This window comes from Amblyomma americanum, chromosome 7, assembly GCF_052857255.1.
Source record: "Amblyomma americanum isolate KBUSLIRL-KWMA chromosome 7, ASM5285725v1, whole genome shotgun sequence".
Classification (NCBI taxonomy): Eukaryota; Metazoa; Arthropoda; class Arachnida; order Ixodida; family Ixodidae; genus Amblyomma; species Amblyomma americanum.
The window spans coordinates 19,564,349-19,590,148 of NC_135503.1; positions in this window are offsets into that span (position 1 = coordinate 19,564,349).

Genomic DNA, 25,800 nt, shown 5'->3' on the forward strand with positions numbered 1-25,800 from the left:
TCCCCGGCGCGACTGCCTCATCTCCTCTTATTTTTAATGAAAAAGTGGAAAGAGTGAAATATCTTTTTTTCATTTTTAGGGGAGAGGAGGAAGAAGAAGAAGGTGGGGCACGTGCCAGGGGAAGAACTGAGAGGGTGGGAGGTCCTGACGCCTGGCGGAGGAATAAGGAACATGAGCGTGGTTGACACGGGTGCAACCCAGCGGGTGGCTAATTTGGAAGGTGTAGGGTGAGGCGCTGAGAACAGGAACTCAGATAAAGCACTGCGCATGCTCCACACAGTGAACGTTAGCCTGAAAGGTCATACAGCCGCCAACCAACATGGCCCCCTTTTTGGAATTCCTTTTGGCCTCTCTCTTTGCGTTGAGAACAATGGAAGCAAAAAAAAAACAACCGACAAAAATTTACCCCCATATTATAATGCAGACGTTGAAAATCACGCCCCGGTTGTCGCTTATTCTGCTCCCTTCTTGCTTTATTCCTCTTACTTCTAAACTGCACAATGATCACTGGAGTGCACACGACTCGGCACATTTGTCACGCTACGCTGAAGATTCATTCTTTGCTTTTCCCTTTACTCCGAAAGACCTTGAAATTAGCCCCATAAAATTCATTAAAAGAGAAAGAAGGCTTTCTCCTATTTTGGCTTTCCTGCTATTTTTTCTTTTACAAGTCCTGAAAGAATCCAAACCACGCTCTTTGCTCCCCTTTATAGGCACGACTGAGCGCAACAGCCTTTTTTCGACTTTTCGCTAAATAATGGTGGTAAGGATTCTACATAGCATAGAAATTCCACCTTGCCTATGCTTCTCCCTGGGGCGGCAAAAGAAAGGAAAATGGTTGTCAGGATATGTTAACCCAAGTGTATTAGACGGTCTGGTGAGCTCGCCCGAAATTTCTACTCTTTCTTTTTTCTTTTACTCTGCGATCGAAGGCTGTATTTTTTTATATAAATATAGATGAAAGCAGAAGCTGCTAGCCTCTTAAACAGTTCTATTTTTGCCCCCATCTGTTTTTTAGGGGTTTAGGGATCCATTTGAAAGAAGACCGGAGTTTTCTGTCTCTGACGCCTCGTAGACGGGCTAGATTATATTAGAGAGCTAATTGTGTCGATGTCGTTTGTGCCTGCTGGCCTTTAGTTACAGCACAGAACACAAGCAACGGGCACGATAAAATAAAGTTCTATGCGTTTATTTCGTTCGTAATTCATTGCTTGATCAGAAAACGTAGATGTCCTCCTTCAACTCATTGAATTCTATAAGCACCTAATAAAAGTTAGAGAACCTTGTGTAATAATAAGCAATAAGAGATTACTATCCTAACCTTAAAACCAATCCAACCTTCTGGCAGCGCCCAATGTTAGGAACAGAACTGAATTTCTAACGACCAGCGCAGGAAGACCGGAGTTGTACTGTCTCTGATGCCTCGATGCCTGATAATATATATCAAGCGGTCACCCAGATAACATGCCCGGCTTATGAAGAGCGGCTACCTTTTCGTAGTGCCCAGATGTCATTGTTAGACCATCTACTGGAGTTGTTCAAAACGGATGCAAGTTCAATATAAGTTTATAGGGTGAATACATTAAGCATAATTTTGCAGACTTGAAATGTAATTTGATGCACTTGGCTGTTTATAGCATGCTTTTGATTTATGTAACCAAGTTTTTCGCTGTATAATGACTGTCCATGAAAGCAAGGTCATCTGCTTTGGCAGTAGCATGAAACGGTACCTCTTGGTACCTCTTTCTATGATTTGGGGGCACCTGCACCAGGCAATGAGCTTTAAAATTATCAGCTTTCCCTTTTCTACTACTTTTCTCTACGTCCTTATCCGTGTTTTTGATCAAATAGACGTGTTCGTTCAAATGGTGTTTTTGAGGTAAAAGAAACGAGTAACACTGTTCTTTCTTCTCTGCACTGCGAATTGTAAACGTTGGCACAGATTAAAATCCGTGCTGTCCCTTAAAGTATGCATCTGTCGGTATCTTCTTTCTTGAAGAATAAACTTCAAAACCTCCGCTGTGTATTCGGTGCCCGAGTTTTTTATTCAAACTTCACCTCAGCAGTTTTTTTAGCAGATTCGCTGTACTGATTTCATGTGCTTATATGGAAAAATAAGATTAACTGGACTGAAAATCAAAACTGATAAACTGCCGCTCTAATTTCGACAGGCTTCTCTGGCGTAAAAACGATATGTTCAACTAACCTTGAAATAGGATACAACGTTTAAAATTCTCACACCTTACTGAATTCCACGCCGACTTGGCTGCAGTGGACTTCCTTTCCTTTTGCCTCCTCTCTCTTAAACACAAAGCAATAGAGATCAGGGGCGAATCACAGTATGATCTTAATCTGAAGGCAGTCGCAAATAGGGCGCGACCAGGGGCTGGCCGAAGGAGCAAGGCTACGAGAGTGCTTTGAGACTGTCTGCAGACTGAGATAAGTAGCGTAATTCGGTCCCTGCGCAGACTAATACATGTCTGATGCTGTTCGTGTTTCTTCATCTTTATAAGAATAACAGTGCGCACGAAGGTACGTATCATATCAATGAATAAACGAACATTGCAAGGCACAGAGCTGCTTGTGTGCCTGCTGTCTCAGCTGAGAAAACTTGATCTTCTGCTTAGCAGTGCTCTCAATGGGTTCGCTGCGCATTATCTGTAAGAGTTCACTTTCAATTTTCTCCTTATATTCCTGAAAAATAGTCATAAACGCATGATGTTAAACGTGAGCACATGCTGCTTGCGAAGTGCGTGTGCTTGTGCGTTGCTACCTTATCTTTGGCGAATGGAGCAGCATGCCATGCGTGCGGCCAAACAGACATTTCTGTGTTCCGTCATCGTTTCTTTTAGTAGCTTTAACCACGACAGAACAAATTTATTCTCGTTCACATTACTGCCTCGCATCCCTTATGCAGGTAGAGTGCTATATTCATTAAATTGTACGAGGAAAACTAACCATGTGATTTTGACCATCTGGAGCTGAAAATGAGAGCAAAATTTTGGTCCTTTCTGCAAAAGCAACACCCAAACAGTGGTATAAAAAAAACTCACGTGCCATTCTTCTAAACGTAGGACCTTATTTATCACCACCTTCCAAGAGGTGAAGATAACTGGCCACGTTGCCTTGTGGAACGAATACGCTAAAGGTGCTCCCAGCTTGATGGTCATGGGCGCAAGAGGAACAAAAGCTATTTTCTCCTCAGGATACGGCTAGACCATTAGCCGGCTTTTGCTTCTTGCTTGTGACGAAAGCAGCAGGAGTACGCTCAAAAAAATTGAGCAGTGATGCCGAAAGGAAGCTCGTCCAGCAAAGCTCCGATACCGATCTGAGACGGGCGTCATGGCTCTAGGGAACGATGTGATTTATAACCACTCAGAAAAAGTCGAACCGGATCCGCACTTTTTCTTGTAATTTTTCATTTATCTCATACGCGGCGCGCATACAGTCACGGGACACCTGTCAAACTGCCAGGTTTAAATTCTGATAGGTCGTTATACTGTAGATACCGCAAGGGGTTCAGTTTGACTACGCAAACGAGCATGACATTTATTATTATCAACGAGCACTAAAAAATCTATGCGTGGCCTTCGTTCTGCCATAACTTCCCCTGACAACATTGAAAGCTGGAATAATTCGGGCAATTATGATCTTACTTTCATCTTAGAGAATTGCAATTTTTCTTTGAGCTTATTTTACTTCCCTTGCATGAGTTTTTTCCAGGATAGGTATGAAAGCTGGCTTGAATATTAGATAAGCCTTTGGTATACTCACTACTTCTTGTTTCTTAGGTGTCGTTTCGTGTGGACGTGAGGGCATAGGGGTACTCAGCGGAGTGAAAAACATGCGCACAGGCAATGCCCCGAACCAGCCACCACTTACCGTGGATCCCTCATTTGAATGCATTCATTCTTTGTCTCAAGAAATGTAATTTCTAGCAATACAACGAGTATTACAGCGCAAGGTTGTTCAACCACCTGGAAAACGTTCTGCAATAAAGAAGCCTCAGCGTAAGAGCTTTTGAAAAGGTGATGCGTACGGAGCGTTCCGTGCAAGGCAGCTGGAGAAATGTGGCAGATGTTTCACTAGAACCAAATAGGTGGGAAACATCAAGTTCGGAGAAACGTTGAGCTGTCCATCAAAGCAGCGAGTTGGAGACAGGTTCGCAGAGTAGTTTGTGCTGACAACCAAGGCGAAGAAACAGTGCGGCCATGGTTTTCTCTCGGCGAAAAAGAAACAGAAAAATGAATGAATGAATGAATGAATGAATGAATGAATGAATGAATGAATGAATGAATGAATGAATGAATGAATGAATGAATGAATGAATGAATGAATGAATGAATGGAGATAAAAATTCTAAGGACAATTATTATTCTTCCTAATGCGAAATTTGAGCACAGCCCTGTAGGTATCTCAGGCTCTGTAGGCTCATTGTTTTTCTTTGCAGAGTCGTTGGCATGTCTGGCGACGATATTAGTTCGCTAATAGTATAAGTTTAAGAAGACGACGATGTGCAAAGCACTGCGCGTGAGTCTGAGAGCGAAAGTTTCTTTTAAGTGCATAATCAATTTTAGTCTTCAATGTCATAATGACATTTGAGTCAAGTTGCGGCCTACTAATAACAATTTATCTTATGTTTTAATCAATTTCAATTCTGTGTGACGTCATGACCCTGCCTGTAGACCAACAAGGGGTTTCGTTCTCCCAGCAGCGGACCTGACACCGAGCAAACTTTCGTTCTCACACCGCTGTCGCTGCAGCCGAACGTGTTCTCTAACGCTATTGCGTTAATATGCATGCTGGAACAGCAACGTCCCCAAGCGAACAGAGATAAGGATGATTAACACTGGCTAGCCGCACAGTTCCCGCGAAAGGTTTAACTCGATTTGTTACGCTCTCTGCCCGCTTTCCTGGTAATCTATAAACCATAACTAACTGACCGAAATTGTTCGCGCAAGGTTTGTGATTCGCCAGTGTGAACCTTCCTATAGGAAAGCTGGCGTGCCAAGTGTATAATGCAAGAAATGTAGAAGCATAAAAAATTATTAGCGAGCAATAAAGCCAGCCAAAGTAGAGTGAAATCATCGGCGCGTCTTTCATGCAATAGAACGTGACAAAAGAAAAAAAGCATAAAAAAAAGCGTCAAAGAAAAAATTGCAGGCGATTTAGCTCTCCTTAACTGGTCAAAAGCAAAAAGCTGCATCTCCCTGGCTACTTTCGTGGTCGAGCGACCGGCGGTTTTCATATATAGCCATACTGAAACACACACACAGTAGTAGGCATTTTTTTTTATTTTCACATCTTGCTTTGTTCTAAACGACATAAACTTCGCGACCATAACAGCTACCGCAAGCGTAGAAGCAGTAACTGCAACAAGACCTACAATGGTCTTGGGCACGACCTTTAGAGCAAACGTTCCAGGTGCTTTGGGAACCGTGCTTAACGTGCTGTTAACCGCCTGTATGACTGCACACGCAACCCCCTCTATGGCCCGCTGCTAGATGCAGCAGCTGCACCGGCAACGTTAGCGTTGCTTAGCGCAGTGTTCGTCACGGCGGTAGCCACGCGTACAAACTTATTACACCATCTCTGCTCTCCACGTCATGCATCGCATCGATCATACCTGGCGTTCCGCTGAACGCATCAAAGTGCATCGGCGTTTTATGGAGAACTCACTTTCATGACCTGCCCATGAGATGCCGGCAGACGCTTTCCCGCTGGACCGAAGGTCGATGTCGAAGGTCTAGGTCAAATGTCAAGGTCAATGGTCAGTGTCAAATGTCAAGGGTCGAAGTCGATATAGTTGGTGTAACAGTCGCTGGTGTCGCTGATGTAGCTGACGTCATGTGTCGAACCTGACTACCATCAGTTCTGCTCATGGTTTGACCTCTACCTACATTCAAGGTGAAACTTGCGGCCACCCTGACCTCTGGCTAAATTCAAGGTCAAACTTGCGGGCCCGCTGACGGCTCGAAAAGCTCAGGCAGTGAAGCTTTTCGCTTCAAAAAACATAATCCTAAAATTGAATTCTCGGCTACTGATCCAGAGTTCCCGGGTTCGAACCCAACCGCGGCGGCCACTTTTCGATGGAGGCGAAACGCTAAGGCGGCCGTGTGCTGTGCGATGTCAGTGTACGTTAAAGATACCCAGGTGGTCGAAATTATTTCGGATTCGTCCACTACGCCCAACAATATATAAGACAGATACTGCGCCATTTTCTTTCCCCCAAAAAAACCAACCAATCTTTAATGTGCACTGACTTCGCACAGCTCACGGGCACCTTTTGCGTTTCGCCTCCATCGAAACGTGGCTGCCGCGGTCGGGTTCGATCCCGGGTACTCCGGCTCAGTATACTCCATGAAAATTCAGCCGCACAAACCTGGTGAAGAAACTGCGAGGTTCGCCATATGTTGCTTCAAAGTAGTTCGGCAGGTGACATTCACTCTAATCCTTCTCCGCCCTTCTACCCTGGTCTCGCTGTTTACGAAAGGGCATCGCCAAATGTTAATTCCTTTCGCGCACAATTTCCACCCCTGTCCACGCTGAGCACAGCTTAAGGAAGGACAAACCTCGGTAATTCGGGAAACAAATGGCGTTTCAACACGGCGAAGAAGATCAGAATATACACAACTAGCGGCAAAAAGAAGTGAAATATAGGATGAAAGAAAACAAAAATTTGGAGGACGCTAAAACTTCGCCTTTCAGTGGAACGCGACAGCGTGTTGCTGCACTGCCAGGGAGTCTACGGAACGTCATCGCCCGTTCGGCGCGACGCCTTGCCCGCTGGACAAATCGCTCTGCTATGTACGGTGAAACGGACGCGCGGAGCGGCAAACCACGTAGAAGCGCTGCCAGGCGCCTTGCCGAAAAGCGCGGGACTTAAGTTGCAGTCGTAGTTCGTCGGCACATCGTTCTCAACAAACCCGATGCCACGAACGCCAGCATAGCTTCCGCGCCGAACGAACGGGCAGCAAGCCGCAAGCTTCTTGGTGAACGCGCTTTGGATGCGCGCTGCGTTGTTCTCCGCTCACCGCGTGATTCCCACGTGCCCGCACGACCCCACTGCGCCCGAACGATACGAGCGGGAGGCGCGGCCGTCACGCGCTATCTAGGGTGCCTCGATGCCAGCGCCGCCTAGGTGGAAACAACTTCAGCGGCACCGCCATATTGAATCACACGGGATCAGCGGCGCTAGCGTTTATAACGCCGCCGTTCATGCTCTCGGCGCGCTTCAAAGTGCTTTAACTTGAATGGCCTTTTGCAGCGAGAGCTACACTGGGCTACCAGTCGAGCATTTCGCGGTACATGGGAGAGGCCAGTTGGGATTCAATATGGCGGCGTCGCTTGTCTCCACCCGGTGCTGGCATCGAGACGCCCTAGCGCTGTCTGTTGGAGCAGTGGCGTACATTGCGAGGAGGAGGAGGAGGGAGACGAGGGATTTTTCGCTCACGGCCAACGCCGCCGACCCCGACAACACCGGCTTTTCTTCGACACAGGGCCCTTAACGCTGTCGCGTTAAAAACGGGCACTTTCCCTGCTTATGACCACTGTACTTTTAGCAGCAAAAGCTGTGCATCCTGGCACCTCCAAAAACTTGGCGTAAGCGTATCAGGTGCTGCGATTCTTAAAGCTATTAGTGCGCAAGGCCATCAGGCGTTATTGGACGGCGCTTGTGTGCTAGTCAGTAACAAAAGGGAACGAAGCATGACATCGATAACATGAGAACCCTTCTCATATGAAGAAACATTTATTTATATTTATGATTTTCTTATGCCCTATTTTTGTTGGCGCTAGTGAACATGACACGGGCGATTTCCTATTTTTCCTTCCTATCATTGGCTTTATGCTCCTCTCCAAATTTAGGACGCCCATTTGGAAACCTTACTTGGGATAACCTTTCCATACTGTTTTTCTTCTATTCTTTACGAATGACCCTAATAAGCCAATTGTTGCCAGGGCTTCAGCTCCCACGACGCTGCACAGTTTTGACGAGGCATAGCATAGCAGGACCATCCGCGTCTGGCGGTGCGATTTAACAAGACACCATTAGTTGCAACCGGACGCCTACGCATGCCAGACACCACGGCAGCGCGCGTGGGGTTAGCGTTGGTGCAAGCGACGGTCTGAGTACCCGTTGTGGCCGACGCATAAACAACGGGAGCAGTCTAGACGATGAAAAAATAAAGGAGCGGGCTGAGTTAGAATAAAGCGAAGTTCACGGAAAACTTTTGCACAGAGCCGCCACTTCAGAGGAGGCGAAATTCCATTTTGAGGCTACCGCTAAATGACTCATAGTGGTATTTCGTGTTCGCCCCCGGCGAGAAAAGGAATTAACGCTGGTACCAAGAAAAACGCCACGGCCGCTGCGGTTTCCTATACAAAAAAGCTGCGGCCTGAGCCCGTAGCTTTCAACGGGGCGTTATACAGCCGCTGGGCTCAGACATGGGTGGAAGTCGCTCGCGATAGCAAAAATCTAGCTCTAACTAGGAAACTAAAGCCATTAGTGCGCTAATTCTGGTGACCATGGAATTCTAATCTGCCATAATTGGCAGTTTTCTTCGTCCAAAGGGCATGCAACCAAACAACGAGATTAAGCCGGCTTAATGTTAATGAAAGCTTTGCATACACATTGGGAACCACCCGCAATTTACGAGGAAGACGATGGCAGTTGCTCATACACCACAGTGGTTATCCTGGCGTGTCTGACTTTTCTCTTTCAGCTAGTTTTACCACAAATGCGATCCTCGACAGTGACGGTATACAATTAGTCTGCTGCTTTCTTTAACAGGTTGGTTTGGTTTGTTTTATGAGGCTTTAACGTCCCAAAGCGACTCAGGCTATGAGGGACGCCGTAGTGAAGGGCTCCGGAAATTTCGACCACCCGGGGTTCTTTAAAGTGCACTGACATCGCATAGTACACGGGCCTCTATAATTTCGCCTCCATCGAAATTCGACCGCGGCGGCCGAGATTGAACCCGCGTCTTTCGGGTCAGCAGCCGAGCGCCACAACCACTCAGCCACCGCGGCGGCCTTTTAGCAGGTTCAGTGTATTTAACATAAAAACTACCGAAATGAGCAATAAGCATCACGGTCTTTTATTTATTTATTTATTTATTTATTTATTTATTTATTTATTTATTTATTTATTTATTTATTTATTTATTTATTTATTTATACACAGCGCCAAGCGACATTACAGTGTGGGAGGGTATACATCAAAGAAAACATGACATATGTAGCGTCAGCCATGAAAAGAAGCCAAACTCAAAACATATATGTTCTCTATAGCATAGAAAAAAAACATTATCGGACATAACACAAGCAGTGTCTGAAGGCGGTTTGTTCCAATCGCGTATTGTTTTTGGAAGAAAAGACAATCAAAATTCTCCGGCTTTTGTCACCATAGTGCTCTACGTCATGACGAGAGTACGAGCGCTGTAAAATACGCATAGCTAAAACGGCTATGCTCAACCACCAAAGCCAACACTATCACCATCATTCACATCAGCCTGGTTACCTCCATGGCTCCAAAAGGGCCAGCCGCAGTCATCCTTTCTCCGGAAATTTTCTGATCTCATCTTATACCCTGACACTTTGCCGCTCTTGGCCACGTCTTCATTCCCTTGGATTCGTCGTGTTCCCCTAAGCGACCATCGATTGCCGGCCCTTAGAAAATGACCCCAAGATTATTTGCTCCTATTGATTTCGACTAAGACACCGTAAGTTCTGGTTTGCGAGCAGTTTACGCTTTCTTAGTTTATCTCTAAACGTTACCCTTATCCCAAAGGACACGGGTGAGCCGGTAGCGAAGGTGATATTTATCAGTCTACGTAAAACTATAAATTATATGATATATGCAAGATAAATTATATGAATCGTACTGCGAGCTTTTCTATATATCGTTAAGACATTATTCTGATAATAAGTGTGTGAATAACGCGGCAAGTGGAAAACAATTGCATTTCCATTGCACATCAAAGTGAATAAGAGAGAACAAAAGGACAATATACTTTGGGATGGGGAAGCCAAACGAGCAGACCCATCCTCAATTCGGGCACTAGTCAGAGGCGATCAGTAAACTGGACTCTTCAAGAGAACACGGACCGCTTGATGTCAGGCCATTGGACAAATCCCGCGTTTACTGGGCAGCCTTCACCTCCTTTTTGTTGCGAGTACATTGAGAAATACCACCTGCGAATGTTTTTCTCAAAGTGAAACAGATTATCTTTATTTAGCTGATTAAATGAGGATTTAATAAATCATAACTACTGTCGTAAAATTTCATTCAATATATTATTCAAAAAGGAATTTAAACTCGGAATGACGTCAAATCCTAGCAAACTTCTAAAACGTAATAGTGCCGTCTGCCTGGACTCCTGACGGCCTTTCAACCTCAGCTGGCATTTATAACAATCTCCAATGATAAGTCCCGTTCACGCCACATAGTAGTTAAAAGACGTGTTATACAGAACTCGTGTAACAGCTTTTTAAGGCTAACTTCTTAATATCGCAGCCGCTGCTCCAAAAGAATAGAAAGGAGCGGGATCCACACTTCATGTCAAGGCGATATGACAAGAGAGCCAAACGGTCTTTGTTGTCTTCACCCTCATTCCTGCTATCTGTTATCAATCTTATCAAGCCTATTTTCCGTCTGTAATTGAAAGAAAACAATATTAACAACCACACTACATTCTTGTTTTTCTCTGCTACCCGTTGTACTACTGATTTTTCTTGTCAGTCTTCAACTTGTCACTCGAGCTGTTAAAGAAGAAAACGCTAAAACACGGGCTTTATTAAGAAAGCGAGTTTTCTGATAGGCGGCAAAAAGAGGACTGGTTCTGATCCGCTCTCTCTGAAAGGGCGTGACATGGTGCATTAGGCGCCTTGCGATGCATGCTCGCGAAGAGAGGAAGAAGGCATCATTTGCTTTTATCGTCCACAATTTTCCCTCTTGAGAGACGAAGGTGGGCAACTCGTATTGATCGGCACTCCGTGAAAGCGAGAGCACTTCCACATGGGAGTGAAGTGCTCTATGGGAACACGTGTCCCGAGATCTGCGCGGGCACGCCTCCTTGATTTGGGGGACACACGGGAACTAGGACACTTCTTTTGAATAGAGTGCAGTGCACTCCTTTTGATTCCAGGCTGTTCGAAGATGGGGAACAAAAGATATTCCTTCATAGGGAATAAAATTTGGGGTCTGTGCACGGAAGAAAAGACCGAAACTTGAGATGAAAGAGCGTGGATCGAAGTCAGCAGTCGGCCTCACCGATAGTCGTCCATTTAACTCAACGCGGCAGACATATTTCAATTGCTCTAGAAGAAAGAGATAGAGAAACGAAAGAAAGGAATAGCGGTTTTTGATGTCGCTTGCGCACATATCTGCGTCTGCATGGATTGCTCGTACGCAAGAAGGTTAACGTTTCTGCAAATGCATTTGTCCCTCTGCTAGAAGAACTGATTTTGATCAATTTTTATTGCGCAAGAATATCTGTTTCCAAACAGTTCCGTGGAACAAGGTGTTTTCGATTACTCAAGGCAGGGCCGAAGATTCATTTCCCAAGTATTTCACCGCACTGAAGCTGAGCATCAGGCCAGGCTAAAGTTTGTACCCATTGTAATACCGGTTAGTATACCCGCCGGACTGGGGAGCCCTACTCCTCCCTCCTCCCGCATGAGAGGCGGGTGCTCAAACCACAAGGCCACGGCTGCGGCAAATCTGAAACTAATCTAGCCATGAGTATTCGCCATTGTAGCGACTGTATCGGCAACAGATCCACTGACAGAGTCATTCGAAAGGACGCCACAATAGGCGCACACTGTACTCACCTCCTATCCTCAAGAAGGGCGCCAAGCTTTCAGTCGTGCAGTTTAACCCAGCATAATAATTTGGTTTCTCTTCCGCACGCTCTAGTATCTTGTTTAGTTGTGTGCAATATTGCTGACAGCCAATATTTAGCACCTATGACCAAGTTACCATACCTACCGTACCAAGCCTACCGCAAGTTCGGTCGACAGAAAATTGCATCCGTGTTTCTCGTTAAGTGGCTATCCAGCAGTATTGTCTTCACATTTCTTCGCTGCTCTGTTTACACATCGTCTACTGCGTTTTGACAAGCGCGAGATAGGCTTTGCAGAAACAGGAATGATGAAGCGACAGTTCACAACCTTCATAAAATGAGCTTACATTCACTGTTTGACAAACGCGTCTTCTCGATTTAATTATCTCGATTTATGTGTAAGCCTTATTGGAAACTTAGCGAAACACATCAAAAGGAATGCTAACACTTGATCAAAGCAGGGCGTTCAACTAAAATCGCAGAACACGCGAAAACCTTACGCCCGTAACAAGTACAGTTCGAACAGTGATGCAAAAATAAGCACAGAAAAGGAAGCAAATAATAAATTCGTTACAGAGACAGCACCCAAAGCGACTCAAGAATCGCAGTTAGAAGAACTGAGTCAATGGTTGCCATTTTGGCTGGGAGAATCGGGAAGTGAGTGGTGTTTATTGATATATTTGCTTTTACTCTGTTTAGCAATTCAGGCTGTCTGGACTCGACTTCGCTTAATGGGGCACTTTCTTTGCACTCGCGTTTTCCGCGGCTTCTCTTCCACATTTCATTTACACCTGTAAGTGAAAGTTCTGGTTCCTCCATTTAGCTGCTTTCCTCTGTCACAAGTTAAGATGCATTGCTCTCATTTGCCGGCTTTTCGTCTTTCTTCAAGCAGAACTTGTAACGTCAGTGGACACGAACAAGCCTTTGGGAACTTAAGGTGTCGAACTAATTTCTCTAATCCCTTAAACTGGCACCACGAAGGAGATGTTGGAAGTTCTGGGAGCGAGTGCCCCGTGATAAACTTTACCGTTAGGAACTCACCATAAAAAACTGGAAGCGCTTAGGAGAAAAACTGGAGCGTTTGTTGAGCTTGTGCTTTGTTTTCAGAAGAAGAAACCTTAAAGGCACCACCGCATCCCGCAAGTGTTGCGACGTGACTGCGAGACGAGTTCACGGCGCCAGAAATCACAAGCGCAACTTTGCCCTATGTGTTTAGCAGTCCATTACCACAGTGAATTTCTTTATTTCTCATCGTTACTCTTTGTCATATTTTTGTGAAAACGCGCAGTTCTGAAGTTTCACAGTTGTGAATACGAACCTTACCACCACTCTAGACGGGTCGAGTCTTCTGTTAGTACTCTCTTATGGTGAAGCACAACAAATACTGCTCACTTTGTTAAGAGCATTGGATGCAGCTTCCTTCGGGTTGAGCATTTATTGAAGAGGCCGCATAAAGAAAAGGATTAGCTCGCTTCCGGTAGAGATATCATTAAACTTCACATAAGAGGTGGCAGGCCGAATACGTTCTTGGTGCACAGCTGACTGAAAAATGTGGCCAGGTAACGCGTTCAGGATGCTTAACCCTGAGGCTATCATGTTCCGTGCTCAGTCAGGTGCCTTATAAAAGCAATTCTTAATATTGCAGCGGACAGTCGACAAGGACAAAGAGCACACGTGGCACGTCGTCGAATCTATGTGCGTCATGCGGGGACGTTGAAACGATATATCACTTCGTCCTCTGCAGTCGGCGGTTTGCACGGCAGAGAATTCAGCTTTTTTTCAAAATCTTCCCGCCCAATTAAGGCTGCCGTTTACTCTTCCCGTCCCCGTCTCCTTCGGTGCAACCGTCAAAGGGCATGCCATTAGGCAGATGTGTCGGCTTCTTCACAAGTATATCATTGAAACCGGGAAATTTTTGTGTTAACTTCTTAATGCCTTTACTTTTCTCTCAAACGTATTTTCTTTCTGATTATTTTATTAAAATTTAGATATTCAACGCACACCGCTTTGTTTCCTCGATTTTTATTCCAATTTCCTCAAGTCACCGCTTTTTGCCGGTTTTAGCGTAGGAAGAGTTCTTACACATTGCCTGCCGGTCTGCTGAAACTCATTAATGTCCCTTTGGAACTTTTTTATCGCGTTGGCTTCGACCTTCTCGGCTCTTTTCCCGCATCTCTGTCCGGCAGCAAGTGGATCGCGGTCACAACTGATTTTGCGACTCACTACGCTATCAGACGTGTTTTGGCGACAAGCTGCACTACAGTTGTCGCGGATTTTCTTTTACAAAACGTAATTCTTCCGCACGGCGCTCCTCGCTATCTACTCACCCACCGCGGGCGCCATTTTTCGTTGAGAACCATTGACAACGTCCTGCGTTTGCATCCCTCACGGCACAACCTCGCAACACCGTACCACCCACAAAAGAACAAGCTTATCGACCGGCTCAACCGAACTTTGACAGATATGTAATCTATGTATGTCTACCTAGACCACCGAAACTTGGACATTGCATTGCCTTATGTGTCCTTCGCATATTCCCGGCATGACACAACGAGCTACTCTCCTTTCTGCCTTTTGTTTGTTAGGGATTGTACCTTGCCCTTGGACGCTCTCATGCGGTCTTTTTCAGTCCCCGCCACCATTTACGCACGTGACGCCATCGCCCAAGCCAACCAGGCGCGTCCCAGAAGTCCGCCTACGACCTCCCAAACTGTGAAGTCGACTACGAATCCGGGTTCCTCGTCTTTCTGTGGTCCCCTTGTGTCACTATGCGAAGCTTTTTTCTCTCTAGTGTTCCTTACCGTGTGGCTCGTCTCAGGACCCATGTCAACTCTAAAATCGCTCCCCTTGCGTCCTCACCATCGTCCACTAGCCGACACCGGCGTCATCTACGTAGGCTGCCTTAAACCCTACATCGTCGTTCATACTCCCTCACCCTGACGCCGGGACGGAGCTTCTGCCGCCGGGGATCATGCAGCGGGTAGGCGACAACGATTAATAGGACCCATGCCATAAGTCGAAGGAGGATTTTATTAATTGAACTACAAGTATAAGTTTAAGAATTTCGTAATCCGCACCAACCTTGGCCTTTTCATCCAGAGGCGGTGCGAGCAGGGCAACTTTTAATTAATTCTTTTTGTCTTGTCTGCCTACCATTTAATGAAAGATGTGAATACGTTTAGTTTCTGGTGTGCGCCAAATGTGTGCTTCCTATAAGAAGCTCACGTCCGAAATCGGGAGCCTGATCGGAGAAGTAGTGGCTGCTCTCCCGAAGCACGCTGCTCTAGTGTGATGACACGGTGGACGCTGTTCCATCAGAGGAAATGTTTGTACCTTATCTGAAAAATTTTTCGGCCGCTTCGTATGAGGACACTTCCGAATGTCCTCTAAGCCACGATGGGCATCCCCACTCACTGCGCTCATAACTTCTCAGTCCTAAGCGGTGCTGGTAAAACCACACTGGGTTGCGTGAGCTGAAGCTGGTGACTGCAAAAGTGGAAACCGGCTTCTGGGAACCCTGCAACCATGAGCAACTGCTGACAGAGGTTCTATCTTGTGGACCTTTGCATGGCTTCAGGTAAGATAAGTAGGCCGTCGCGGGCTTTACTGGCCATCGCAAAATTAACAGAGAAAAAAGGTAAGACAAAAGAAAAATTGAAAAAGATAGGTGCTCAAAGCGCCGTGCAGCACTTCGTTAGACAAACACTCGCAAAATATAGTAATAATGAACCGCTTCCTTGTAGGTCCTCTTAGACTGTTTTTTTCTTACAATTCAATACAACAACGCGAAGCTCTTTTGCACGGCAGAAAACTGCATCAGGTTTCTGGACATTTCTTTAGTCAAGAACAAATATTTGTTGCACCATAGAAAGGGAACCGTAAATCGTGTATTTCTGCCTTATTTAATTCGTGCGCCGTCAGAACTACCCCTGCAGACTTCCGGATCGTTGTTTCATGCTAACTTATAGCGTTTAATTTTCTTTTTATTTTTGCAATACCTTCAGCATCGCGTGATGTACGCCACAGTGTCGAGATTCATAGCAGCATGGCCAAGAACAAGACACGCGCAAATATTCCTTGTAAGGACAATCCCCTTACGTGACGTCACTTTGTGAGCTTCAAATAGGGCTTGCAAGACAAGGAGAGCACTGCATCCTACCGCATCTTCGCACTGGTTGCTGTTCAAGCTGCACGAATGAAACAAAAATAAAAAAAATCAAAGTGGAGAGAAAAGGCCGCGTTTGTAGTGCTACAAAAACTGTGCGTGATTGTGAAATCCAAAGTGACAACACAGGGACGGGTGTGAATGTGAGCGAAGAACGTTTACTTCTCCGGCAAAGCCAACAAACAAACTCCCGCAGCCTTCACCCTTTAATATAGTAGTTGTTGTTGTTGTTGTTAGCCTATCAAAAGATGGCACATACCCACACTGGGGGATCGGCCAAGATAGTAGTGTGGACGCTATAAACCTGCCCCCACTTCCTCTTCTCCCTTTCCGAATTGCCGCGCCCGCTCGAAGTTCGACCCGGGAGAACACCCCATTGGGACCAGTATGACCACATGGGGCACATCCAGAGGGCGCACCCGCCCACGTGGACAACATTAGCCGAAAAGAGAGTGCGGAAGTTTTTCGCTTACGACATCGTACGACGCCAGCGCTGCTCTTCGAAGAGAAAGTCCCAAATCGGCCATCGCCCTAATACCGAGCAAACACGGAGGGTAAACGGTGTACTTTTGTTTGTATCATGCTGATATTCCTGCGATGAGGCTTCAACCCGACCACAAAAGAAGCTCCGGTGAACAGAACTAAGGCGCGCATCGTTGTACGCTTCTCGCCCTTGGCTTCTTTTGTTATCCTCGTACGCGCTTACCTTCAGTGCTCAGGTTGGGTTGTTTTCTCCTCATATTGCTCGTTTTAGCCCCAGAGGTCTCTGATGGGAGGACGCTGAATGGCGGACTAACTCGCTCTTGCGACACAAAAGAATAATGTTATTGGGCTTCTTGAGGTACGCCGTGCCCAAAATACTCCTCACAAACCGCCTTAGCGACATGCCTTCACTCAGTCAGTGGAATCAGCTTGTCGTAATGGGCTCTAAACTAGGAACCACTTAATCCTCCACGTTTTTTCATCGGCACATAAGCCAACAAGCCTCTCCCAACGACAGATGCGGGATGAAAGTAATTCATTACAGCAGGTGTTTCAGCTCTCCGTAATGAGAAAGAAAAATGTGCAAAGATGCTGCGGTGATGAAATTAAGACGCGATAATCACATACGGCTAATTACTTTCAAAGGTGCAGCATATCAAAAGCTCTATAGTGAACCAAAGAGGAAGCCACGGACGTGAGGCTTAATCTTACTGAGGAAAGAAAGTCGGTGCTGGTAGGCGCGAGTTGCGAAAAGGGACTTACTAATGAATGGGAGAAATCTCGGCTTTTGCTTCCTTTGTTGTCTAATATTGCTTCTTACTGTGTCTTAATCTCCAGCATTGCCACATATATGGTGCATATAATGGGGCCAGCTTTGTTCACATCAGCCTATATACTTGCGGAAAGAGCTCACCATTGGTGCAGCCTAAGAGTTTAATCGAAAAGCTAACGCTTTTTTGAACAAATCCAGCACCTGATTTGTTAGTCATACACTGTCCTCTTTATTCTGTGCACTCTCTTTAGTTTTTATGACAATTCACCAAGGCGCAGTGTATAATGAAACACAGCCCTCATTCTTTGTCATTTCTCAACAGCATAGCTTTTGGCGACTGATGATATATTAAAATATGCAGATACAGGATGAGCGGTAGAGAGCGCCGGCACATTCTCTTCAACTCCGACACAATTTGAGGTTCGCGCAAAAGCAAAAAAAAAAGGTATACAATCATGCAGTGCTCTAAAAGCGGTTTTTTTTCCCTCCATCTCCTTCTTACCGATGTTACCTAGAGTGCAACAGCCCGATAACAGCCCGATGTCCTATAAAGCTCCTGACGTCTCGAAGAAACTATTCCTAGCAAGTTCTTGTCAATGCTGAAAACAGAAGTAGATCGCCTCCTCTGTGCCAGGTGCGCGAAGAAGCGAGGAAAAAAGGCAGAAGCCATGTGTGCCCGATAACTTTCTGATTCTGTGCTGTGTCTCAAGGTCGTCGAGAGCCAAGGGCGGGTGACGCATGGGCGCAGCTGGTACTGAATTCAGAGACTCTTGTATTGGTCAAATGTTTTACCGGAATCCCCCAGGGTGGAGTAGATTTGTAATAAGGGAGTAATTACTAATTGGCACCCACCCAAGCGCAGCCATAAGGCTACAAAAGAAAGCTATCCAGCTTTCTCAGAAACTTCGTAGTTGAAGAAAAATTCATCCTGGTCCGGGGTTCGAACCCGGGACCACCGCATCACGAGAGCAGTCGCTCTAACAACTGAGCTAGCCGGGACGGCAAGAGAGCTTTAGAGCTTTCCTTTGTAGCGGTATGGCTGCGATTGGATGAATTCCAGTTATTATAACTACTCTCTTCTAACAGATACTTGTATTGAACGCGCAAAGGGATCGCGTTTTGACATAGTAAAGAAACGACATCTCTAAGAGAAGAATATTTCGTGTCTTTTAATGCGAGCGATAGCATTAAAGGTTTATCGGAAGAAATGTCGCTCCGATCATAAATTTTCTCATTGGCTCAAGGAAAGTGACGTCATAAGACGATCATTCCCTCTGGCTCGATATAAGAGAACAAGACCCGAACCAATCGTCAAGGACGCCGTTTACACGCACACTGCTTCCGCTGCGACGAAAGACTAGTGCGTAGAGTAGTTTCTCGAGGGTACAGTTATAGAGACTCTTTCTGTGCGGCTACGCCAAAGCGCGCGCTCAATATATGCCCAGTGTGGCTGGCTAACTTCGCTTTTTTTAAGGCTGTTGGGATCACACAGTGGCTTGGAGCAAAACCACTCCATCAGCATTGCAGAAGCGCAGCTTCTTTTCGTTCCGAGGTCAATTTATTCGCCTAAGTATTGTTTACTTTGTATATTTATTTAATCTGATTCTATCGATAGCCTAGAGCAGCAGTCGCTAGCTCCGCTGTCTTGTTGCTTCTTCCTTTTTTTTCTTTTTGTAAATATGCCCTAAATATACACATTACGCCAGCCATTATCTCTGTCTTCCTCGCCTGACGTCGCCCTAATGTGACAGAAACCAACTGCATTTCTTCGCGAAAAAGAAAAAGGAACAGTAGCACTGCAGTGCATTAAGAACAAAATGAATCTCTAGAGGCTGAACGAGCATGGATCATCGATTAATCCTACATAATTAATTGCGCTGAGTGTGTTTCCCCCAGCGATGCTTCACAAGAAAGTATTGGTATCCTTCTCCGTTTTTCCATTGCTCCTGTACTTTGAAACCTCCAGCAGACATTCCTGCCTACCCACAGCGCCTCTTTGTGACCCATCGTATTGTATTGCAATCGCGCTTAGTGCGGCAAATGTAAGCAGGTCACCAGTGAAATTCACCGGAATGCTCCGTGGTAGGAGCATGCAGATGTGCACGCTTGCCGTCGAACACAATTTTAAAGCGTTGCAACAACAAAGCGGCGTCAAATTGTCGTCTTCGAGTTCATGTAGAGCTACCATTCCGGTCCTATTACCAATACGCGTATGAGACACAAGGCGCATACCTAATTTGGAAGAAGTGCTTTCTTAAACAGATTGAGCCTACGATGGCTTCCTTCCCTTCACGAACTCCCTTTCGAAAACTTTCCTCTCTGCCTCTCGAGCTCCTTTCGCTCTCGTCTGCAATAGAATTTTGCAATCTCATTTCAGGCTCCAAGGTAGCCCCGCGCAACGTCAAGCTCAACGACACTTACGGTCGGATATGCCGCCTACGCTGCTGCTTGTTCGTGCAGGGCTGCTTTGCAGCTCGAGGGCAGATGATGTTCGGCCTCATTCGTTGAGCTTTTCCGTGCGACCCACAAAACCTCACACCCAGCGATATGCCTATGGTGTGCGGCCGCCAAGGTCAAGGTGTCAGGATCGAATCCCGGCTGCAGCGGCCGCATTCCGATGGAGGCCCAATGCAAAAAGGCTTTCTACTAAGGTGCAGTTGCACGATAAATAATATTCTCCCTCGTTCTTTGTCTTTTGCCAGAGAGTAATCAGAGCGGGTGCGGGCAGCAGAAGAAAACTCAAACAAAAATGTACGCTCGCAACCTTACACAGCGCCGCTCTAGTTTTCGTCTAGCTCGATCAATCTGAAATCTGAGGGAACTGAGATTTCTTCGCGCGTCCATCGCGAAGCTGTTGGGAAACCGCAAGCTGATACAACGCGTGCTGCTATGAGAGACACACCAGATGACATTGCCGCGACGAGAAAGCTGACCCCACCTATTATCGGTCGTAACGGGCCCTTCGTAATCGTATGCGGTTGCGCAAGCAAGAAATACATGTCCCCGTGGACCGCAGTCAGGTGTCACCAGACGCTGACTAGACATAGAGAGTTAACCACGACTAGCTAGACAGCTTTGTATAATCCGATGCACTTTCTGAGTACGCTGCGCAAAGGTCAATGACTGTTTCCATTATTCCCGTGACCTTATGAAAACACCACAGGGGGCCATTGCCACGGTACTTTCCTTTGAAGGCGACTTTAAGGGTGTGTATCAGGCCGTTCAGGCCTGACATTGTGATCTCGTTATGCGCAGACAGGACGACTACAAAGGAAAGGCTTTGCCAGCCGCTAGTAACTTCACTTTTTTTTCTGTATCAAACAACGCTATTCTCATGTAGTTCAGTTCAGCGTGCTGACTGGGCCGTGATGGGAATAACTCCGCAATAAAAAGCTATTCAGTCTAGACGCTTCAATCTAGAACCTCAATCTAGAAATTTTGGAAACATGCTGCTGCCTACTTTGCAAAAAGAAATCATTGTTAAAAACAGAGCCACAACGTCCTTGTGTAAGCGATGCATCTAGTACACGAACTTTACCAGTCTAGTGCTATCGCACCTATACGGATATAAGATGTTCTGAGCTGCAGATGTGCATACCGTAGGTAGTGCTGGCTTTATCTTTCGTTTATTCTCCATGGTTTTCCAGTCCTCGAGCAGTGTTTTGCGTCTGAACTGCGCTGCAAGATATTAAAACTAAACACCGTTCGAACAACAAAAAAAAAAGCTCTGAGAAGATCTTGACCTATTGCTGCGGATGCAAGGTTTTCTTCGCTCCTAACCACTGTAAAAAAAACGTGCTTACAATATGATTCACAGTATGATATAAACTGTCGTGTATCTGTCCGGCTGTTTACATTAGCGTGTAGTGGAGGGAAGCGTCACGTTGCACGATCGGTTATACGAACAGGTCTTTGACCTGCAGGAGGAGAGTGATGTAGAAGACACTACTGAGTTACGGCAAGACATAAACCGGCCAAACGGGCGACATGTGAATGTGTGACTTAAGAAAAACGCCATCTCTCTAAACGATGACCTTAACAAACATATTATCACACACTGTCTTAAATTCAAGGATTGCTGTCCGCGATTAGGCGCCACACCAATTTTGCTTTGTCACTAGCAAGTAGAAACTACGGAATTGTAAGAAGCATACTTTATTAAAAAAAAAAACAAAAAGACAGCTGTGTAATTCAAGACAGCTTGCGTGAGTGAGAGCTTGCAGTTTTAGACAACTGCTGTTCAGAGCTTTAGGTGCACTGTAATGCTGGCTTCAGACAACACAGTCCATGCTAGCAGGGGTTACGCTGCTTCAGACATTTACACTATATATATTGGCAAAAATACATTAAACATCAATAAGCACAATTGTAGATGAAACCAGACTGTGTTAACGGGCGTAACGTTTAGGCACTTTTGGGCATCTTGGTAAAGGTCTCAGCTAAGCCATGTAGAACACCATTTTTTTTTCACCCTAGCGTATTTCCTTTTTACAATCCTCCTAGTTCAGTGTCCGTGCTGAAACCGTCGTCTTAACGGAAAGTTTACATCTCTCCACTTGTGCTTTCCCCTGACTTCTTTATATTGTGGACCACATTTCCCACGGGGAAGTTCTGCTCTGTAATATGGCAGCATCAATCGGAACCTTAACGTAACATCACAGTTTACAACTGCAAATTTCATGAGGGAAACTCGAAACTAAAATAGTCACTTTTTAGAAGAAAACTTGAGACAACGCGGTAACTAGAAGCTTTAAAAGAAGAACACTATTAGTGAACAGTGGTCTTCAACAAAGCGATGCCGTTACCGTTGCACGCTCCGTGATCAGAGGCATCCCGCAGCCTTAAGCTGTTCTCAAGTCTCAGAGGCCAGCTGTTCGCGGTGTTGTGACCGTTTACGCTCCTGATTAGAGACTTCCCGCCACCTTTAATTGTTCTCATGTCTCAGAGGCGAGCTGTTCGCGGAATGATCGCCTATTGAAAGCGACGGGTCATTGGTGCTGCCAGCAGGTTGCGCGAAATGAGGAATTGATTCCGGGTCGAGGTTCCCTGCATTGGCTGGCCGGATCATCTAAAAAGACGACCTCGGAGGCTTTACCTCGTCTTCGCAGTGGTCCGCAGCGGTAGAAAGACGTCAGTGCAGTTTTTTTAGCTCTACGGCTCGTGAACACGTTTTGGAACGTACATAGTTACTCCGTTTTAACCAGTTGTGAAAAATGAAAAAATACACCGTTTACGAAACGCATCCAAAACTGGCTCCTTTTTCGCCGCGTTACTGTAGGCAACTGTTCGTCCTCTGATTCACTCTAATGGCAACTAGCTCTAGCTTCCCACGAACTTTCGTCAACAACGCCACGGCGCGGATTGAAGAGTGAAGACGCAAAACTTATCCAGGAACAGCTCATGTGTGTCGAGATGAGGCAGTAAACATGACCGGGAGATTAAAGAAAAACTACTTCAGAAATTCGTTCATCAAACACATCAGAAAGCAACAAGGATTCCTTGCACATACCAATATAATATACAGCGGAATAAATAAGTTAAAAGCTAAAAAATTATTTTTGCAATCTGAAGTTGCGAGGAAAGCCAGGGAAAGGTGCGCAAACAGCTTGAAGGATCCCGACTTCCTCTTTACAGAGCAGCATTGACGTCAACAAAAGCACTCCCGCAGAACGAAAATCGAGAAAAATAAAAAATAAAATAAAGTGACAATTCTGGACTTTGGAAAACATAATTCATCTGCATCGTGTTATGCACATAATGAAAAACGAACATCCAAGAGGAATACAAGGGAAGATGGAATCAAACAATGAATAAGACACGAGTTGACAAAGTGGCATTAGCAGCATGAAACTAGGATGGGAATATTTGGAAAAATTTTTTGGAAGACTTCACTTAAGAATACACTCAAGAATAATTATATTACGTGTCTGGTTTAATGAGCACCTTTCGAGGAACGTGCTTGTTTTATATCTGCTAAAATGCGACAAAATTGTTGACTGTCTTTTTGAAATCACTAATCAGATACGCACTTGACTCAATATCTCAATGTGTTATGAGAAAACTTGAGGAGGCACTTAAGCTCCACCTTAAGGGTATCACCTGATAGAATTAATAGGTTCCTGCAGTGATCTGGCCCTTATAAAAATGACTGTTAACTTTCTTCAGAATTTATATTAACTTTCTTTTGAATCTATTAACGTGGTATTAACCTTTACGTCCTACCAAGATTTGTTAATACCATGGTGGCAGAAAAAGCAGAACCAACAGCGTTTAAAGCGCTTGCAAATAAAATTTAAGAACATTTTTAAATGACTCAGTGGTTGATAAGCCGCCGCGGTGGCTGAGTGGTTATGGCGCTTGGCTGCTGGCCCGAAAGACGCGGGTTCGATCCCGGCCCCTTTGGTCGAATTTCGACGGAGGCGACATTCTAGAGGCCCGTGTGCTGTGCGATGTCAGTGCACGTTAAAGAACCCCAGGCGGTCGAAATTTCCGGAGCCCTTCACTACGGCGTCTCTCATAGCCTGAGTTGCTTTGGGACGTTAAACCCCCATAAAACCACGAATCAGTGGTTGATAATTGCGCAATACTAGCTGATAGCTGGTTCCATTCACGAATAGTCTTCGGAATAAAGAAGTTTTTAATGTTTCCTTATGACACAAAGAATATATTTCTTCTTATTATGCTACAATTGGGTAAATGCCTGTACACTGGCTCGATGTACGCCCCCTTATGCCCAATACGTTCACTGTGAAGCGGTAAGTACATGCATTATAACCAACCTTGTTGGCATTTCTTTTGTAAACGGACGGCCTGTGTCCTTCCACAGGACCACTCACGGAAGTGCTTACATTATATGTACGCTATACAAATCAATCTTTAGAACTGACTCCTGACGTTCATGTTGACTCTAGTGCACAGGTGCCAAACAATTCATCCTATTTTCTATAGTTTCTTCTTATAAAACAAAAGAAATGAAAATAACCGGTCGCATCGCAGCTGCCGGCCTCAATACTGACACCTTGAATATCTATCTGCACGCAGTGGCAAGAGAAATGAACGAAATAAAAAGGAATGCGGCGAAACAGGATAGAAGCAAGAAAGGGTGTTAAAGAGTGAAAAGCAAAGAGTATGCATAATTGATGTTTTGAATTGTATATATTTTTATGCTAACTACGTGTGTACTTCAACTTTTGCTTCTTTAGCATTTTTTTACCTGTCAGCAAGCATGCACTGCAACTGAGTTCGAGTTAGTGTCTGTTTATCTTGATGCGTAAAGTAAGGCCGTCTCCAGCTCTCTCACCTGCTCTGCGAGAATATTGTCTGTGGGAATCTAGAAATAATTCCTGTCGGCGTTCTATAACACAAGTTAGAATCCACACTACTGCGTGAAGCCTGGCTGTTGCCACATTCGGGGGCTTTAATTCCAAAGTTATGTTGCTCCGTGGCGCGTTGATAGCCAAAGAGAGGACTGGCAAAAGCATGACGTCGCATTCAAAAACAGGCGGTAGCAAACGCGATGCCAAACAGGTATTTTCTCAATTTTTTAGGTTGGCTCAACAGTGCTTCAAAAACTGCTGCCATATTGTGAGGCCACCAAGCTGTGGCCCGGACGCGCTCAGCACAGAGGAAGAGTTTCCACGTGGTACAGATCGATGAAGGGGTGCGGGCACGACAAGACTTGCCGCCAGACTGACGCTGCCAATCGCGGTACCCGAAGAGGGGGCTGAAGCGCTTTCGCACGGCTGCTAATTTGATCGACGCGACGTCTATCGATCCTTTTCTCTAGTTTCTTTAGACGGGAGCTGCAAAGCCGCTGTGGTCTCATGAGTGAATGAAGTCCTTGGCTATGATAACACGTCGCACGCAGTTCCATCGATTCTGCGCATGCGGTGGCCGTTCAACCACCCCGTAGCTTGCAACTGCTAAAGAGGCGCACTGCAGAACCTTACCGAGTTGATGGATTCAATTAGTTTGTCAAACTTTGGGGGAAAAGATACTAAGTCGTCTTAGTGATACTGCTGCCTCGTGGTTAATCACGCAGCTTTCGGAAAGTTTAAATCTTAGGCATTTTGAGAGATAACGGGATCGTAGATAAAACATTTTTGGGTGAATCCTTTATTTTCTCTGCAGAATTTTTTGCCTTTACTTGACTGGCCTCTATTTTTAATGTACACTTGTTTCGACTGGTTAAGGTACACGTCGTTCTAAAATATGGTGCTGAAATACTGTGTTGCGTTGCAGGTGATTCGAAAAAGCGCGGAAGATGTTATAAGCATATGACATTCCCAAGCGGCTTGCAAATGCGCATCCTCTATTAAAAGTCCATACATGGCTAGAGGAGCTCAAACGTAACCCAGAACACTCGCGCCATCCAAGATTGTCCCTAGACTAGCAGAGATCTGTTGAAGAAGAATGATGCTTTCAAATATTGAAAATTTGTTTTCAGAGCAACAGCTTGCTTCAGTAGATCTCTCCTAATCTAGGGACAAGTTTGGATGGTGCTTTCCACACAAACTCTGGCTTAGTAAGGAAGGGTG